This window comes from Dromiciops gliroides, chromosome 2 (genome assembly GCF_019393635.1).
Source record: "Dromiciops gliroides isolate mDroGli1 chromosome 2, mDroGli1.pri, whole genome shotgun sequence".
NCBI lineage: Eukaryota > Metazoa > Chordata > Mammalia > Microbiotheria > Microbiotheriidae > Dromiciops > Dromiciops gliroides.
Genome location: NC_057862.1, coordinates 34,836,891 through 34,857,239, shown reverse-complemented (window position 1 = coordinate 34,857,239; position 20,349 = coordinate 34,836,891). Strand labels below are relative to the sequence as shown.

At 46.0% G+C, this 20,349-nt stretch overlaps 1 long non-coding RNA gene across 1 annotated transcript; it reads left to right on the top strand.

The window, feature by feature from the left end:
* Positions 1–4,293: 4,293 nt before the first annotated feature.
* LOC122743973 lies at positions 4,294–8,800 on the top strand. The gene is made up of 3 exons (XR_006355037.1): positions 4,294–4,497; positions 7,039–7,138; positions 7,242–8,800. It is a non-coding gene; the product is annotated as an uncharacterized LOC122743973 (long non-coding RNA).
* Positions 8,801–20,349: the final 11,549 nt, after the last annotated feature.

Below are 20,349 nucleotides of genomic sequence, written 5' to 3'. Positions count from 1 at the left end.
GTCTTGCCCATAGCAAAGAACGTAAGTGTGTGCTTCTCCCCCCTCACGCTGCCCCACCCTGGTGCAGGTTATTCCTCATCACCTCACACCAGGACCACTGCAGCAGCAGCTGCCTGCCTCCAGTCTCTCCCGGCTCTGGTCCCTCCTCCATTCAGCCACTAAAGTGATTTTCCATGTCACTGCCCTACTCAATAAACTTGTTGTTGCCTCCAGAATCAGGGAAGAAAATCCAGAAAAAAATGCTCCGTTGTCATTTAGAGCATTTCCCACCTTTCCTAGACTTTTCTCCCCTCAGCTCAGTAGGCCAATGACTCTATCTTTTCACTGGCTGTACTGGCACCGGGAATACTTTCCTCTCGGCCACCCTGGCCTCCTTCAGGACTTAGCTGAAACCTCACCTTTTACAAGGTCTTTGCAGGATGTGGCAGAGCTAACCTTTCCTATGAGATGACTTTCCATTTACCCTGTCTGTATCTTGTATGTTTTCTCCCTCATTAGATTGTAAGCTCTTGAGCACAGGGCTTGTTGGCAAGCTATTGTTGCACATTCTGTTTTGTAGATGTATCTGACTCTTCATGACTTTGGTTTTAATTTTTTCTTTTTTTTTTTTTTTGGCAGAGATACTGGAGTGGTTTGCTATTTCTTTCTCCAGCTCATTTTATAGATGAGGAAACTGAGGCAAACAGGGTTGAGTGACTTGACCAAGGTCACACAATTAGTAAGTGTCAGAGGCTAGATTTGAACTCAGGAAGATGAGTCTTCTCGACTCCAGGTCCGGATCTCTATACACTGTGCCACCCAGCTGCCCCTGGCAGATAGTGGGCACCTAATAAATGCTTGTTGACTGACTGAATGAACATTCAGCAGCTGCAATGTCACTCTCTTGGGGAAGGCCTTTTTTCTGAGTCTTTCTCTCCTGCTAAAGGGACATAGGCTTCCCTTTCTGTCCCCCATAGACTCCCTGGCAGAACTCATCCTTCCCCAGGAGAAGCCTGTGGCTGCCTCTAGGCAGGGACCAGGCAGAAAGGGGCGTGGCCTTGGTGGGCCTGGTTAGTGGGGTATCTGCTTTGTTCCCAAAGTTGACCTATTTGCTGCAGACACAAAGGCCTGTCTTCATCTGAACACTGAACATTTCTTTTCTGAGAGGACTCAGGAAATCTCATTAGGGCAGCAAAGAGCAGAACTGGGTCACAACTACGCCAGGATGCCAGGATGGGCGGCCACCAGGCTTATTACTTTCTGCCGAGTGGCCCATTAAATGGAATGTATAAGGCCTAATCTGCCCCGTGCACTTGCTTGATCACTTCATTAGCACCAGAAATAAATTTAAGCTACAGTTTGGTGGCAAAAAAAGGGAATAATTCTGCATTCACCTTCTAATTAAAATGAAGGAAGCCAACTGGATACAAGGACACACCAACCCCCTCAATTAATTAACATTTATTACAATCAGAAAACAATCTAATTCAATTAAAATGTTTCCACAAAAGTAGTTTAATGACTTTGCAAAAAATAAAGTACAGCCAAGCGGAGAGTTTATTATTCTAAGGCGCCTTGGAGAGAAGGGAAGGGGAATGACATTCTTGACAGGGGCAGCCTCATTTTCTTCAGCTGCCAGGGAGATGGGGGGAGGGACCCCAAAGATTCAGAAGCATCAAAATCAGATGGTGATGGATCTGGGCAGGATGATCTTCTAGGCTAGGGAAGCAACACAAGCTATTCTTTTTCTCCATATGGGACTCAGAGTCAAGATTGGACTCATAGTATGTAGGGGGTTGGCAGTCATGCCCATATCTACAGCTTACCATCCTTACAGACCTGTGAAGTGGGTAGTGAAGGGATTATTTTACCTACCTCCCAAATGGGGAAACTGAGGTCCAGGGAGGTTCGATGACAGGTAGCTTGTGTCATAGGTGGCATTTGAACCCAGGTCCTCTGAGTCCAGAGGCAGTGAATGATCTTTCCACTGTCTCATGCTGCCTCCCACAGGGTTTGTGGTCTTTACCAGAACCTTGCCGAAAGGCAAATATGGTGGCAGGGTGTACTTCAGGTTCTCCTGCAACTCACTCTTCTCATTTCTTGTCCTAAGCTCACCTTACTTCCTCCAGCACACATGAAAGTCATGGAGGCTGATCTGGTCCCAGGGAAGAGGAGTTCAAGGTTAGATTAGGACCCCAAAAACATCAAAGAAAGAGGTAAAAGTTTCTTTCTTAATTTTTAAAAAAATAATAAACATTTTTATTTATAGTTTTGAGTTCCAAATTGTGTCCCTCCTTCCCTCCCTCTCCTCCTGCCTCTCTAAGGCAGTAAGTAATCACATGTGGGTTATACATGTACAATTCTGTAAAACATCACATTATTAGTCATTTTGTATAAGAAAACTTGAATAAAAGAAAAAATGAAAGTGACGAATAGCATGCTTCAGTTTGTGTTCCACCAGTTCTTTCTTTGGAGGTGGATAGTATGTTTCATTGGTAGTCCTTTGGGATTGTCTTGGATCATTGTATTATTGAGAATTGTCTTTCACAGTTTGTTATCAAACAATATTGCTATCTCTGTGCACTATGTTCTCTTGGTTCTGCTCACTTCACTATACATCAATTCATACAAGTCTTCCTAAACCTTTCTGAAATCATCCTGCTTGTCATTTCTTATAACACAATAATAGCCCATCACCATCTAAAAGTTTTGATATACACAAGAATATTTAGAACAGTTCTCTTTGTGGTGGCAAAAAGAACTGGAAACCAGGGGGATGCCCATCCCTTGGGGAATGGCTGAACAAATCATGGTCTATGAGTGTAACGAAATATGATTTTGCTGTAAGAAATGAAGAGATGGCTTCAGAGAAACCTGGGAAGACTTGTGTGAACAGAGGCAGAGTGACATGAGCACACTAGGAGAACAAGGTTTACAATAACAGCAACAATGTATAAAGAAGTAGCTTTGAAAGACTGGAGAATGCTGATAGACCCAGTGATCCTCCATGATTCCAGAGGACCCCTGATGAAGAATACCACACACCTCCTGGCAGAGAGGTGATGGACTGATATACAGAACCACACATGCATTTTTGGACATAGACAATGTGGGGATTTGTTTTGCTTGCCTGACTATGCTTGTTCATCACAAGGTGTGTCCCTCCCCCTCCCCCCCAACCAAGGGTGAGGAGAAGGGAGAAATTAAATGCTTGATAATTGAAAAAATCAAATTTAATTAAGAAAAGATTAACTTGGAAAGCTTAGGCGTCATCCAATTTGGGATGAGGTGTTTTCTAAAAGCCATTTAATGAGCTTCGTCTTTTGGAATTTGTATAGTCCCTTTAGCCTTATGAATAAACCATAGAAAATCCACTTTTATAATCTAGAGAATGCAGAGGCAGTGTACAGGATAGAAATAACAGTAATAATAATAGCTCCTGTTTACATATATTTTCACATGATATCATGACAACTCTTTGAGGTAGGTGCTATGTTTTTGCAGATGGTGAAACTGAGGCTTGGAAAGATGTTGTGCCCCAGGGTACCACAGCTAATAACTGTCTGAGGCTGGATTCAAAAGCAGCTCTTCCTGAAGCTAAGAACTCTTTATCATCACACCATCTTTTCTTTCAAAAGAGGAAGAGGAAGCAGATTGTAGATTTGAATGGGCAGTGATGGTGGGAATGGGTATGCCAATTCCCTGAATCCAGGGGCCCAGAAAAGGTTCAGGGGCCAAGAAGGTTAGGAGGTGCAGGCAGGAAGGGAGGAAAGAAGGAAGGAAGGAAGAAAGGAAGAAAAGAAGAAAGGTGGGAAGGAAGAAAGGAAGGAAGGAAAGAAGGGAGGAAGGGAAGGAAGATAGGTAGACAGGAAGAAAAGAAGGAAGAGAAGGAAGGAAAGAAGTAAAGAAAGGAAGGAGGGAGGGAGGGCAAGAAGAAGAGAGCGAAGAAGGGAATTGAGAGGAGAGATACACTTCTGGGAGTGGCAGCCCCTGTGACCATCATTAGCCCCCATCTTTGGTGGAGCTACATTTATTAAATAGTTTTCTGACCCCAGTAGTTGATTATGAACGAAAGTTTGACTGAATGTGGCAGACAGGCTAGGTGCCAGGGATGAGGGAGGGTGGCAGAAGAAAGGGGAGGAGATGGGTGCCAGAGGTAAAATCTTGCCAATTCCACCATCCAGCCCAGAGCCGGCCCTGGTCACACTGGAAGGGAGGTTGGTCCCTGCTCCTGCCCAATTGTCCTTCACTGTGGGAAAGTGTGATTTCCCAAGCCCCATTTAGTGCAGTTTGCCTCTGCCACCCAGTCCTGCCTCATTTTTGTCTGGGGAATTCCTTTTAGGAGCAAAAAATTCACAGTAGATCCTGCGCTTGCCTAGGAGTGGGGAATGACACTGAGGCTGTTCAGGAGGGGATTTCAAAACTGCCAAGACTTCCAGAACCCATGACCCAGGAGAGAGATCAGGGAAGGACTTGAAAAGGGACAAGCAGTTCCTCCAGCATGCAGCAGAGTGCTGGGTGAGTAGGTCAGACCTCTTCTGGGGAGGGGGATCAGGTGGTGAGAACCTCTAGCAAGGGTGCCATCTCCTCTAGCTTTCCTTCACTCCCTCTCCAAGTATGGACCCCCTCCTTCTGAGTGGGGGGGGGCAGGGGAAGAGTCGTGTGGTTGTTCATAACACTTGCACAATCTGGGAGTCACTATTCATTCATCTTCCAGTGATATGGAGGACCATGAGACCTCCCTGCTGCTGCATCCTAAAGTCCTCTGGGACTTACTGTCAGACCTGTGACTCTGGGCACTTTCATTTGATCTGCTGATGCCCCCTAAGGACTCTGGTCCTTGCCATTCATACCATTGCTACACCTTGGAAACTTGGAGCCTTTTGTTCATCCCTACAGCTAACTCTTTTCTACTTGCTCTCTCCCCTAACTAGAGTGTGAGCTTCTTGGGAACAGGAAATGTCTAGTCAGTTTCTCCTCGTATCCTCAGCACTTAGCCCAACATTTCAGTGCTTGTTCATTCATTGATACAGATAGACTAAATGAAAGAGTCATCATTGTCCAGACCTCCAATGTTCTCTGTGGTCAGGACTTCAGGTGGACATTTTCAGGGACACAAGGGAACACAAACACAGATAGGGAGGCTCCCTGGAGCACCAGACCTCCAGAGCCCTACTGTGCCACCATAAAGAGTCCAGCCACGTTCTCTGTTCTCCACTCTTTCCAGACATTCAGCTCTGTGGTTACAATACAATGGATATCAGCCTAGAACTCTAGCCCAGAAGAGGAGGAAGAGCAGGAGGAGGAAGAGTGGGAGAAGGAGGAGGAGGAGAAGGAGGAAGAGAGAGACAGAGACACACACATAGAAACAGGGAGAGAGAGAGAGAGAGAGAGAGAGAGAGAGAGAGAGAGAGAGAGAGAGAGAGAGAGAGAGAGAGAGAGAGAGAGAGAGAGAGGGAGAGGGAGAGGGAGAGAGAGAGAGAGAGGAAGAGAGAGAGAGGGAGAGAGAGGCAGAGAGAGGCTGGGGCACTTGTTAGGACTATTAACAGCATCATCTGCTACCTCCCTGCCCCTCCAGCTCAGCAGCCCTGCCTTTCCGATTAGAGTAACAAATCATTCCAGAGAGCAGTGGCAAAGGGCTAGCCAATGCCTACCTGAGGCTGAGGGAGATGACAGGCAGAGAAGGAGGATGGATGAACTCTTCTGCAGAGGCTTCAGATGCCTTGAGGAAGCTCATTATAATGTCAAGATGTGGATATGGGCAGAGAAGGGCAGTGACCACTGCATGGGGGGGGGGGGAGTAGAGTGGAGGCAGCCCTGGCTTAGAACAGAGAGTGATGGGGCCAGGTTTCCAAAAGGAACGAGGTGGGCAGGGCCACATTACCACCGTCACCATCAAAACCAAGGTCTTGTGGAGGACCTCCTATGGGCCAGTGATACAAACAGCAGCTGCCTGAGAACAGGGAGTGTTTCATGTTGGTTTTTTCCTATTCCTTGTGCCTAGAACAGTGCCAGCCTGGCACACAGTAGGTGCTTTATACTTGAAAAATTGAATTGCCCCGGGCTTTCCCTTCCCCAGCTACTGGGGAGACTGGCCTTGGAGAAGCCGTGCCCAAGGGGAGACATTATCACTCTCTAAGTCTTTGAGTCACCATTGGATGGAAGGAGGAGGCTTGCTCTGGTCTGTCACCCAGAGCCACTTGGGTGTGTGGGGAGGGGCTGTTACAGGGAGATGAATTTCAGCTTCATAGAAAGACCTTTCTTTTTTGTTTGTTTGTTTGTTTTTGTTGGGCAATGAGGGTTAAGTGACTTGCCCAGGGTCACACAGCTAGTAAGTGTCAAGTGTCTGAGGTTGGACTTGAACTCAGGTCCTCCTGAATCCAGGACCAGTGCTTTATCCACTGCGCCACCTAGCTGCCTGAAAGAGAAGCTTTCTAACAGGTAAAGTAATCTCAGAGTGAAATGGGCTGCTCTCCAGAGGGAGGTCACATTTTGGGGGGGGAGGGGTTTGGGCAATGAGGGTTAAGTGACTTGCCCAGGGTCACACAGCTAGTAAGTGTCTGAGGTTGGATTTGAACTAAGGCCTTCCTGACTCCTGGCCAGTGCTCTATCCACCAAGCTGCTCATTTGGTGCATCACACTGGGGTTTTACTGAATTGGTGACTGATTATCTTCCCAGTCCAGCATCCATTCATGATCACTTTGTGCTTAGGAGAAGGCTACCACAGGCATATTTCAGAGAGTGGCACAGGGGCAAAAGCAGTAGGATTTGTCTGAAGACCTGGGCTAAGATCCAAAGCCACCATCTATTTGCTGTGTGACCTGGGGAAATCAGTTATACTCTCTGGTTCATCACTGGGACCTCTTGAGCTATGCTTTTGAATGGCTGTGGATTTGGAGGGTTCCTCAAACCTGGGAAGCTATTTTGGTGCCCCATGTATGAGGGAGCGGGGGTATCATATCATATGTCTTCCTCATTCCTTTTATTTTTGTCTCTGAATCCCAGACACAGAGCCTTGCTCATGGGCTGTGTTCAACAAAGGTGAATTGTTGTTACAGGATCAGAATCTGGAGCTGGAAGAGAACTCTGTGGTCATCTTTTTATAGACTGAGTCCCCGAAAAGTTGACTCGTCCAAGGTCACACAGGTAGTGGTGGAGGTGAGATTTGAACCCAGGTCCTCTGATTCTAAGTCCAGTGCCCTTTCTCCCAAGCTGCCTCTTACCAGGCTCTCCTATTAAGTGTTTGCTTTCTTCCTCTTAGACAAGTTTGGACCAAAGGCATTCACGGGAAGCAGCAGAGTTTTGAGTACTAACAAAAATCCAACAAGAGATGATAGAAAGATAAAGTCCCTTCATGACAGCCGCAAGATACATCCAAGATCTGGGCGCTAACCCTTCAAGATAAACTGGAATTTCCATAACTACAACCACAAAACATTGTTTACACAAAGAAAAAGGAGATAACAAGGGAGAGACGTTCAGTGGTCAAGAGGGAAACATGGCCAATAGAATAAAAACAGTAACATGGCTGAAACGATCGTTGTCTGAGGTTCTGCTGTAGAAAGGATGTGGGGATTTTCTTAAGTATAATTTTTTTATATAAAAAGAAAGGATGCTGGGATTTTTAATTATAAGAAGTTTTAGAAAGAGAAATTATACTCAAATTTTTTAAGTATAAAAATTTTACAAAGGGGAAGGATGCTGTATTTGGAGCCAGAGATCTAGGGTTTAAATCAAAGCTTTGTCATGTACTACCAGTGTGACCTTGGGTAAGTCATTTCCCATGTTGGGGCTTCAGTTTCATCTTCAATAAAATAAAGAGGTTAGGTCAGATGGCTTCTAAGGTCCCTTCCATTTATCTACAGCCATAAGCCCAGGGGTTAGTGCAGGAGAGAAACCACCAGTTCTTTTCTAATGGGCCTTGAATGCCCTTTCTCTGCCAGTGCAAAGATCTAAGTTAGCTCTCTATCCTTTTTTGGGGGGACAGGCAATGAGGGTTAAGTGACTTGCTCAAGGTCACACAGCTAGTAAATGTCAAGTGTCTGAGACTAGATTTGAACTCAGGTCATCCTGAATCCAGGACCGGTGCTTTATCCACTGTGCCACCTAGCTGCCCCTAGCTCTCTATCCTTTAAAGCTGAGCTCAGATCCTACCTTCTCCGTGAACCCACCCCCCTGACTATTCCAACTCTTTGTTGTCCCCCAAATCCCCACAGAGATCAGGACTACTCTATGGCACATCAACAGACTATGGACAAGATGTGTAGGAAACCTGTGCTCTGCTCCTGGGCCACAGCTCTTCCCCCTTTTGTGTACCTGAGGTCAAAGGATGCAACTTAGGTCCACAGGATCCCGACTAATTTGCATCATCCCCAAGGCTGAGACTTGATCACTCCCTGAGGATGCTCGCCCTCAGCACATAACCCAAGTCCCAAACACTGGCCTCACCTTTTCTGCCTCCCCAGGCTCTTCCCACCTGACTGAAGCCTTGCCCATCCTTCAGGGCCTGAAGTCTGTGAACTTGTGGCTTTAAAATATTTTTGTAACTGTATTTGAACAGAATTGGTTTCCTTCATAATTCTATGTTTTATTTTATGCATTTAAAAATGTGACTCTGAGAAGGGCTTCACCATTCTGCCAGAGGGGTCCAGGACACAAAAGGTTAAAAACTTAGACTTTAGAGTCGATCTCAAATGCTGCCTCCTCCAGGAAGCCTTCCTTGATTACTGCCAACTCAGTAAAGAGTCTTTCCCCTCAGACTCCATGTGATGTTTTGTTGGCACCTCTCTGATGTACTTTTCATGTAATACTGTACTTTATTGTAACCCCAGTCTAAACATTCCTTCTCGTAGAGACTTTAACAATTGTTACTGACCTTTTAATGATAATAGCTAACATTTATAAAGCACTCACTATGTGCCAGGCACGGTGCTAAGTGCTTTACAAATATTTCATTGGATCCTCACAACAACCCTGGGAGGTAGGTGCTATTATTACCCCCATTTTACAGATGAGGAAAACTGAGGCAAATGGAAATTAAGTGACTAGTAAGTGTCCAAGGCTGTATTTGAAGTCAGGTCTTCCTAACTCCAGGCCCCAAACTCAATCCATTGCACCATTTAGCTGTCTAAAAGAGAAGAGATAGATTTGGGGCCCTGCCAGTTACCTATCATCTTTGAGAGGGTCTCTGTGGGGCACTGAGATGATTAAACTAACTTCTTTCCTCGGGAGAGTTTCAATGTCAGTCCCAAAGATTCTATTCCCTCTCTTATGTAAAAAATACACAAGAGAATGAACCTTCAATTTTACTAATTGGAAAATTAACTGTCGTTTTGGAGAGAGTCTGCAAAAAGACATTTTGGGGAGAGTCAAGCTGAATGCTCATTCTTCAGAGAGGACATTCAGAGGGGAGCCCTGGGGAAGGCTGAGTTGTTAGGCTCCGTCTCCAGGGGTCAGCCATTGATGAAAATGGACTCTGGCTGTGACCTTTCTCCCAGCTGGTATGCTGCTGAAATATTTACCCGTGGCTTTGTATTTTTTGTTACTGTTAATAAATGATCTGTCCAGAAACACTGAAGTTTGCCTAAGTCTATGAGGCTGGAATCTGAGACAGAGAGGAGAGACAGCTTGAGGGAAAAGAGGTTTTTCTGGTTTTTCTAAACCTTGGTAAAGGCTTGGTGCTCCTGATTCATTAATGAAAGAGATTTTGCATTTTTAGTAATTGATGAGGAGTAATCAGATCATACCCCTTGATTGCTTTTGAACCAAAGGAGAGAATTAATAAGGTAACAGGTCAGGTAGCAGGAGGAGGAAGGGGTAGCTGGGAGTTGGTAGGTTTTTCCCTGAGAGTCATGCTTCACCACACACCTTCCTAAAGGATGGCTAGATTGGGAGTGGGGGTGTCTCCTCCGTGTGATCTCATGGAATAGAATAAGCATTTATTAAATATCTACTGTATGCTGGGCACTGAGTTAAGCACTTTACAAATATTATTATCTCATCTGATCCTCACAGTAGCCCTGGGAGGTAGGTGCTGTTATTCCCATTTTACAGTTGAGGAGAGGAAGCAAAAAAAAGGGGGAGGGAAGGTTAAGTGACATGAGCAGGGTTCCACAGCTAGTAAGTGTCTGAGGCTGAATTTGAACTCAAGTCTTACTGACTTTGGACAGTGAGGTGGCACCACAGTGCATAGAGTACCAGGCCTGGAGTCAGGAAGACACATCTTCCTAAATTCAAATCTGGCCTCAGACACTGACTGTATGCCCCTGGGCAAGTCATTTAACTCTGTTTGCCTCAGTTTCCTCATCTGTAAAACGAGCTAGGGAAGGAAATGGCAAACCCCTCCAGGATCTCTGCCAAGAAAACCCCAGAGGGTCAAGGAGACTGTTATGGACAAGACTGAAAAACAATTGAACAACAGCAACAGGTGTGTTACATCAGAAAACCTCAACAGCTTCCATGACAACACATCATCATTATTATTCTGACCGAGAGTTGACAGAGACTTTAGGAATTGTCTCCTCCTGTGTTGATCAACTGTGATAGACTTGATTCTTCTCAGCAGCACAATGGTCCAAGATAGTTTTGGGGGACTCATGATGAAAAATGCTCTCCAAATCCAGAAAAAAAAAAAAAAGAACTGTTGAATCTGGATGCAGATGGAACCGTATTATTTCTATTGGTTTTGTTGCTGTTGTTTTTCTTTTTTGAGGTTTTTCCTTTTTGCTCTGATTCTGCTCTCATTACATGACTAATGCAGAAATCTGTTTAATGTGATTGTACATATGTAACCGATATCAGATTACTTGCTGTCTTGGGGAGGGAAGGGAGGGAGAAAAATTTGGATCCAAAAAATCTTATAAAAACAAATGTTGAAAACTATCTCTACATATAACTGGAAAATAATAAAATATTTATATGGGAAAAAAAGAAATTGTCTTCTCCAACCATATCACTTTACAGATGAAGAAATGGAGGCCCAAAGACATTCAAAGTCCTGTCTGTACTTGCATGGACCAGAACCAGGGGTCCCAGTTCAGGTCACATGACCCCTGTGATTGAGGAAGATTATGTGGCCTAGTGAAAAGAGCGATGGATTAGGAACTGGAGGTCGTGAGTTCAAATTCCACTTCTGACTTTCACCAAGGTCGAATTGCTTCACACAAGGTCAAATGGCTTAATCTCCTCAGCAGGGGGGCCCCACTTTCCTCATTTGTAAAATGACTTCTGGGTTCCTTTTCAGCCCCAGGTCTGTGACCCCAAGATCAGTGACCTCCCAAACATTACATCTCTCCGAAGTTACAAAGCGCTTCTCTCACGGCAAGCCTGTGAGTTCGGTAGGACAAGCGTTAGCACCCCCATTTTACGGGGGAGGAAACTGAGGTTCAGAGAGGTGTGTATTGCTCAGGACCATCCAGGGGGTGAGTGTCCCAACCGGACTGTTACCCGGTTCTTCTGACATTCCAGCCTGTCCTCTTCCTATCGGGCGTACCTCGCCGCTGCCTCCCTAAATGAAGCAAAATGCATCAGGAAAAACAAAAAATCCTTTGGTTTCTATAGAAACGTTGCTATAACCTGGGGAACGTGATCTAAACCCCAGATTATGAAAGTCCAAACTAGCTTCCCCTCAGACTCATGATAATAGCCGTTATGGTGACAAAACACCCTCCCTCCCCCGCCCCGTTCTGCCAGGCTGACCGAAGCAGGGGAGAGCGACCCAGCGGTCACTAGGCTCTAGTGGATATCTGGGCTCCCCCACCGCAGGGATGCTTAGGGCAAAATGAAACAAGACAACCGCAGGATCTGCCTCGGGCCTGCCTAGCAACTATTTTCTGATTGGTCCAAGCATTACAGGCTCCCGATGCTCCGTGCCAATCAAAAGGAAGGAGGACGAGAATGCGCTTGGATGCTGCTAGAGCCGGGTTTTGCGGCCTTATTGGGAGGTGGGGGGGTGGGGAGGGGGAGGGGGAGGTAGGGAGATGGGACCTGCTCAGGTGGGATTGGAGATGGCTCCGAGAATTTCTCCAGGTAGAGAAGAAATTCAGCAAAAACAGCAGCATAATCAAAGGCCCCCACCAGTGGGGACCCAATCAGACCAGGATAGATGGGCGGACTGACATGATGAACCCAAGCCAATAAGACGGGAGGAGGCGGCCTGATGGTTCTGGGGACAGAGTCGAGAAGAGCCGAGTTCAAGTCGGCCCCAGACACTTACTGCTCGTGTGACTGCCAGAAAGTCACTTAGCTTGTTGGCCTCAGTTTCTTCCACTGTAAAATGGAGATAATAGCTCCTCCCTCCCAGGGTGGCTGTGAGGATCAGATGAGACAAGCCCACCAAGAGCACTTTAGAAATGCCACAGATCTTCAATCTCATGTAGCACAATAATACAAAGAATGTGGATTAGATTATTACAGGATCATGGGATCATTGATTAAAGCCTGAAGGGACCTCAGAGGCCGTCTGCTCCTTTATTTTACAGTGGAGGAAACTGAGGCTGAGACTTTCCCAAGGTCACACAAGCAGTAGTTGTCAGGGCTGTTGAGGACAACAGAGGGGGTAGAATGTGAATGCAGGTCCCTTGGTTCTAGAGCCATGGTTCTTTCCAGATGGTCCCTCCGGCCCCTTCTAGATAAAAATCTATATTGCCATGATCCTTCAATGTATAAGTCAGAAGACCCAGGGCTTGCCAAAATCCAGCTCAGCTCAAAATCCAGGGTCACACAGCTAGTAAGTGTTAAGTGTCTGAGGCCAGATTTGAACTCAGGTCCTCCTGAATCCAGGGCCAGTGCTCTATCCACTGTGCCACCTAGCTGCCCCTCATCCATTCTTTTTTACATCATGTCTTATTACATTCATGTTACAGGATCTGCTCAGCTATTCCTCACTGGATGGATTAGTTTCTCATAAGAAAGGATAAGGGCTCTGGGAGAGAGACGTTGTCCTCCATGGAAGTCCTGCTTTGTCCTGCTCCTCTTCCTCCCTCTTCCTCCCCATCCTCCTCCCTTCCTCCTCCCCTCTCTTCTTCCCCATCCTCTTTCTCTCTCTCTTCCTCCTCCCTTCCTCCCCTCTCTTCCTCCCCATCCTCTTCCCCTCCTCCTCTTCTGGCTCCTCACTATGGTGCATACCATGGCACCTGGTGGTAACCTTGGCTTCTTGAAGGCCAACCTCTAGTCGGTCTGGCCAAACGAACTGATTCGGATACAGGCTCTATCTACAGCCTGGGCATGGTGCAGTAGGAATCTTCCTGGCTTTGGGATCAGAGGATGGTGCTCTCCATATACTATTGTGTGATCTTGGGCCAGGCCTCTCCCCTCTTGGGCGGGGCCTTCGATTCCTTCAGCTGTAAAGTAAGAGAGTTGGACAGCATGATCTCTTAGGTCCCTTCTGGCTCCAAACCCTATGACCTCTGGAGTAGCCTGGATGGAGGTGGAGACCCCCTTCCCCAGAGCAGTATTAGTTTGGTCTTGATAGTCTATTAAGGCATGGAGGGGCTGCAATCTGCATTGGTGGAGGGGGTACCCACACCAGGAAATCAGTTATGAAGTATTTGTGTAAAGGGACTGTAGGAATAAAGTGGGCCTGAAGTCAAAAACATGTTTGAGACGGACTCCTGCTCTTTGAGATGAGAGGAGCTGGTTCATCTCAAGATCATTTTATTTCCTTCCTCTGCTTACAGGAATTCCGGGACTGGCTTTGCTGTCCACTAGCTCTCAGCTGCCCTGCAGGCCCCATTGGCAGCGGAGAAAGGCAGCCCCGTCCACAGACATGTGAGCCTGGAACACAAAACAGGAGGGCATGGAGCTCAGCGCTCTGGGGAAGCTGTTCCGAGCATTGGGTGGGGGCTGGGCTGGGTAGTGGGAGCCAGTGGAGGCAGGCTGGGGTCCTTTGGGTCTCAAAAGGCCCGTCTCTGGGGAGGCTCATGTCAGGACAGCACTACCCAAGACCCCGAAGTCAAGGCAGTTAAGAGAGGACAGGGCCTGGGGCTGGATGGGATGAGAAGCTAAAATCAAATGGAATCTTCTGTGTGTGTGTTTGTGTATAGGTGCACTTGTGCGTATATGTAGGTTTATGTGTGTACATGCATGTGCATTGCATGTGTATCCATGTGCACTGTGTACACGTGTGTTTATGTGTTGTGTGTATATGCATGTGTGTTGGTATGTTGGTATGTGTATGTGCTTGTGTATTGTGTGTACATATATGTGTATATGTGTATTGTAGTATGTGTGTATGTCTATATATGTATGTTTTTGTATATACATGTGTGTTTCTGTGTATGTATTTGTGAATATGTATTGTGTGTATGTTTCTGTGTATGTTTGTATGTGTATTTGTGCACTTGTGCACATGTGCATATGTGTGTGTGTGTGTGTGTGTAGGGGCAGTAAAACTAGAAGGATCTTCCTCTTCCTCAACATTATCCGCTTGTTCAGAGAAACATTTTTTTTGTTGCCAGCACTTAGAACCCCCCACCAGCAACATGATCTCCTCCCAGACCTGCCTGTCCTCCCAGCTTCCCTCTTCCCACATCTTCCTAGTTACCCAGGCTCCCGATCGATTCTGCCTGGTCCCTCACTCCCCACAGCCCACGTTGTTACCTGATTCTGCTGATTGTCTCACAGCCATCCTTCTTCCCTTTCTCATTGCTTCTGCCCTTGTGTAGGGCCTCAGAACACCTCGCCTGGACTGTTGTCACAGCCTCCCAACAGTCTGGCCTCCATCTTCTCTGTCCTCTACTCCATCCTTCACAAACTGTAAAAAATCACCTTCCCAGGGCAGAGTCCTGATCAGTCACTTCTCTACTCAACAACGCTCACTGGTTCCCCATTGCCGTCTCCAAAACACAGATCGTCTCCCGCTCCTGGCATTTAAGGCCTCCACAATCCCAGTTTAGTTTCCTAGTCTTCTCCCATAATATTCCCTTCAAGCATAATCTCTCACTCAGCACTGGAGTGAGCTGTGGGGTGGTACTCACACAGCCCAGGTCTTTCCCACCCACTGCCTGGTCATCTAGGTAGGACTCAACCTCTGCCCTTCTGCCCACCCGTGACCCACTTTTCACCCCCTATTCAGGGATTTCTAATGACCATTGCTTTGGGGAAGGGGTATGATGATTCACTGCCCTGTGATTCTGAGGCCAGAGCTTCCTTCCTGGGTGGCCCCTCCCCACACCCTTGTGCACACGTGGGTCAGGCCCATCCCTGTGAATCCCCTCTCACCTCACCCTCCTCTTCCATTGTGTGCTCTGGACTTCTCGTTCTGTTTGGAACAAATTGTGCCGTATGTCTTGTATCCATTTTCCTATGTCATGTTATTTCCTCCCGTTAGAATGCAAGCTCCGTGAAGGGAGGGGCTGTTATACTTGTGTCTTTGTATTTCTACAAAGCACAGTGCTCAGCATGTAGGAGGTGCTAAATAAATGTTGGTGGAATTAAACGGAATCTACCGTGTGCTTCAGCCAAGCTGTTCCCTCTCCCAAGCACCCACAAACTAGATGGGGAGAGAAGACAACAGCACAAAGTTATTCTGTAGCTCATATCTCTGGACAGGATGTGCTTGCTTATCGACCCTGGCTCAGACAATCAAACAGTCTCTGAGGAGGCAGGATGATAGGGTGGGGTGTGTGGAGCGGTTGGGAACCTGGAGAGTGTGTTCTGGCTCTCACTCCCTGCTCCCTGGACAGCTTTTCACCTAGACCAGAAGATTTGCCCTGTAGGTTTTTGTTTATTTGTTTTTGTTTTTGTGGAGCAATGAGGGTTAAGTGACTTGCCCAGGGTCACACAGCTAGTAAGTGTCAAATGTCTGAGGTCGGATTTGAACTCAGGTCTTCCTGAATCCAGGGCCGGTGCTCTATCCACTGCACCACCTAGCTGCCCCCACAGGCAAAGTTTGAGCCCAAGTCTTCTTGACTATAAATCGGTCCTCTTTTCATTCTGCTGCACCGGTTTTCTAAGGAGGAATGGAAAGGAAGAGATGGATAGGAGAGACATTTTCTTTTTTTCTTTTTTGTTTTTTTGTTTTTTTGTTTTTTTTAGTGAGGCAGTTGGGGTTAAGTGACTTGCCCAGGGTCACACAGCTAGTAAGTGTTAAGTGTCTGAGGCCTGATTTGAACTCAGGTACTCCTGACTCCAGGGCCCGTGCTCTATCCACTGTGCCATCTAGCTGCCCCAGGAGAGACATTTTCAAGGAGGGATTGATGAGATTTGTTGACCAAATGGGTATCGGGGAATGATAAGGAGGGAAGAATCAACGATTCCCATTCCAGTGGCTCATGCTTCCTCCCCTCCACTGCAGTTACTTTGTAGGTATTTTGTGTACAGCCTATGTTGTCTTCCCCTATAGAATCTAAGCTTCTTGAGAGCAGGGACCATTTCATTCCTTTCTTTGTATTTCCAGCACCTAGCATGTAGCAGGTGCTTCATAGATAATTGTTGATTGACTGAAAGAAAACTGAAGGTTTTTTTTTTTGTTTTGTGTTTTTTTTTTTGTTTGTTTTTTTGTGAGGCAATTGGGGTTAAGTGACTTGCCCAGGGTCACACAGCTAGCAAGTGGTAAGTGTCTGGGGCCGGATTTGAACTCAGGTACTCCTGAATCCAGGGCTGGTACTTTATCCACTGCGCAACCTAGCTGCCCCGAAAGATAACTGAAGTTTCAAGTCTGAGGGACTGGAAGATTGATAGCACAAATAATAGAAACAGAAGTCTGGAAGAGAAATGAGTCTGGGGAAGGGTGGGGTATCAGGGAGGGGTGAAGAAGAGCTTGTTTTTTAGAAATGTTCCCAAATAATTGGGAAGGCTAGTGAAGGGTCACTGGGGGTTTTAGTGGGAAGAATGGGGAGTTCTGTCTTTGGTCCTCTTTCTTTCCCTTTTCTTGCCTAGGGGCTCAACCTTCACCATCAGAGAATAAGCAAAGACTTGGGAGCAGAAAACTTTGGGTTTGAGTCTGAGCTTTGCCAAGTAAAAGCTGTGATACCTTGGTTAAATCATTTCATCTCTAAGCATCAGTTGTCCCACTGTGGAATGGGTAGAGTAAACCCTTCTTGCTTTGGAGACTAAGGTCTACTCCAAGGGAAGCTAGAATTATTTTACAGGAGGTGGGGATGAGATGTGTAGCACAATGTAGTGGAAAGAGCCTTGGATTTAAAGGTAGGGGACCTCGGTTTGACTCTTAGATTTACTACTAACTAGATGTGACACTTGCATATCACTTCATCTCTGAACCTCAGTTTCTTCATCCATAAACTAGGGAAAATCATATTTACCAATCAATCAATAAACCTTCATTAAACACCTACTATATGCCAGGTACCATGCTAAGTGCAGGGAATGCAAAAAGAGGCAAAAGCCGGTCCCTGCCCTCAAAGAGCTTACAATCGAATGGGGGAGACAACATGCAAATATTTTCATTATTTTATGGGCAGATCATGATAAAGATAGAGTGAGATTAAGTCAAATATTTTGCCCTTTCGTACTGAACATAATACCTTGCATGAGGCAGGCACTCAATATATGTCTGTTGAATGGATGAGAAATAGAAATAGCTTCTCTTTATATAGTACTTTACTGACAATATATTATCTCATTGTATCATCACGATACCTCTGAGGGGTATTGGGAGGGTGAGTATTGTTATCTCTGTCTTACATAAGACACGCAGGAAACTGAGGAACAGAGATGAGAATGTGACCTTGCCCAATTTATCAATCAACATTTTATAAACACTGTGCTAAGCCCAAGATGCTATGGCAAGTGAGCAGTGGAGCTGGGATGGTTTTGAATCCAGATCTCCTGAATACACATCGTTTTGCTCATCACACCCAGAACTGCCCATAGATGGGCAGCCAGTAGCCCATCAATGGACAGAGGCAGACCTTGAACCTGGAACCCCGATTCTGGGAGGGATGGGCTGGGGCATGGAAATAAGGTAGGGCAGGCAGCCTGAATCTTTTCTGGGCTTTGTCCATTTCAGAGAATCTGGTCTTGGCAGCTGCAGCCTTGTACCCTCATAGAGAATCGAGTATTTTCAGTGTTAGCAGCAATTGCCTGGAGCAGCTCTTAATGACAATTTCTAAACTGTCAGCTGAGAGTCCCAGCTCATTGGGCAGCAAGGCGGTTTCTTCCACATGTATAGCTACATTCTAGCATGTAGTGAAGGCTTATTTGAAAGGAGGTATAATTTGCTTGGCCTCGGAGGGAAGGCAGAAGGGATTGTGAACCTTCTAAAGTAGATTGAGATGAGCTTCCCCGGGCTCTCAAAGAGCTACCGCAAGCCCACTAATTCCAGGTATGAAATTAATAGACTCTAGGTGGCTGAGGTTAAAAGCAGTCACTCCACTGAAGCAGTGTCAGACTTCATGGGAATGGGAGAGTGCCCGGCATCCAGCCCGAATCAAATGTCAATGACCAATCATGGTGGGGGGCAGCAGACAGGGAAAGAGGAAAATGACTCTCTCCCAGGCAGGCGTGTAATGAGCAGCTTAATGAAATTCACAGGACCTCGTCCTTCACTGAATAGGGACCAGATTCTGAGGCTCCAGGGAGGTCGTGGATAGGATTTCTCTCTCCTGCCTCACTAAAGAGCAGAAGGATAAAGGGGCTCTCAAGTTGCCCCAGCAGCCCATCCACCGAATAGAGCCCAGAGCTGGTTTTGGCTTGTTGACTCTCACCTGGACAGCCCTGAGGTGGAGCCTACTCATTTCAGGGATGGAATCTCCTGGTGCCACTGGATACGAGGCAGGCTGCTTAGCAGCTGACAGGCTTGTTGTGAAAAGTATATCCGTCTTGGAGTTAGAAGATTTGGGTTCAAATCCAGATCCTGCCACTCTCAAACTGTGTGACTGGGGGCAAGTCATATACCTTCCTTTAGCCTCACTTTCCTCATCTGAAAAATGGGGACAATAATATTTTCACTAACTACTTTGCAGAGTTAGGAGGAAAGAGCTTTGTAAAGCTTTGTTGTTGTTGAGTTGTTTCAGTTGTGTCCAACTCTTTCTGATCCCATCTGGGGCTTTCTTGGCTAAGTTACTGGAGTGGTTTGCCATTTCCTTCTCCAGCTCATTTGACAGATGAGGAAACTGAGGCAAACGGGATAAAGTGACTTGCCTAAGGGCCCACAACTAGTAAGTGTCTGAGGCTGGATTTGAACTCAGAAAGATGAGTCTTCCTCATTCTGAGTCCAGTGCACTCTCCACTGTACTGCCTAGACTATAGATTGTGTGCTGTCATCACTAGCAACTGACCACTCTTCCCATAGGCAGCAGGGCCCTGGATTTGGGGTCAGAACGCACAGATGTGAATCCTGCCATATACTAGGTGTATGACTTTGGGGCAAGTCGCTGTCTCTTTCTTGGATTCTTCCTCTGTCAAATGAGAGGTGGGAACTATGTAATCTCTAATAATATAAGGATATATATATATATATATATAAAGACACTATGTTATATAATTACATATATATACACACATATACTATATATTATATAACATGGTACTATGATATATGGTATATATACTATATGATAGTTGTAATATGTACTTTAATGGAAAGTACACTGTAATATACTTATATGTAATATAGTACATATCATCTATTATATATATGTATATATATATATGTGTGTGTGTGTGTGTATAGGTTTTTCCTTTCTGGCTCTAAATCCTGTGCTTATTCACAGTTATTTGCTCTACTTTTGTAAGAGGCAACTTAGTGGCCCAGTGGATAGAGCATTGGGTCTGAAATTAGAAAAGATACTAGTTCGAACCTACCTCAGACACTAGCTGTGTGACCCTTGATTTCTGCCTTGATTTCTTCAATGGGGAAATGAGGAAGGTATTAGCACCTACTTCTCAGGGTTGTAAAGATAAAATAGCCTTTGTAAAGGTCTTTCTACCCCCAAGGCACTATATAAATGCCATCATTATCGAGATGTTAAGTAAGACCAGTGTAATCTGGGGGCCCCAATGTATCTTTGCTCCCCAAATCAATCGACCTATCCCACTACTGAAACCCCAACAGTCACAGCCAATCAGCTGGCCAGCGTTTCTGCAGCATCCCCAAGTCAGTCATTTGGACCAATAAACTGTTGGATTGTTGACTCAGTTCTAGCTAGGCTCAATTTCTGCTGGGTCCCTACCCTCAAATTGCCTACTTCTCTCTTTAGTGGCCTGGCTTATCTTCCCTGAACAGCCAGCTTGCAATCGTCAATGGCTAAGAAGGGAAAGCTTAGTCTCACTAGCAAACAACACCAGAGTTGTTGTGGTTTCTATACCCCTCCCCCCCCCCAGGATGGCTTATTTGCACATCCGTGGTTATAATGATAAAAACAAAGGCCTCCCACCCTTCTAACCCATAGTGTGAATATCACAAAGTG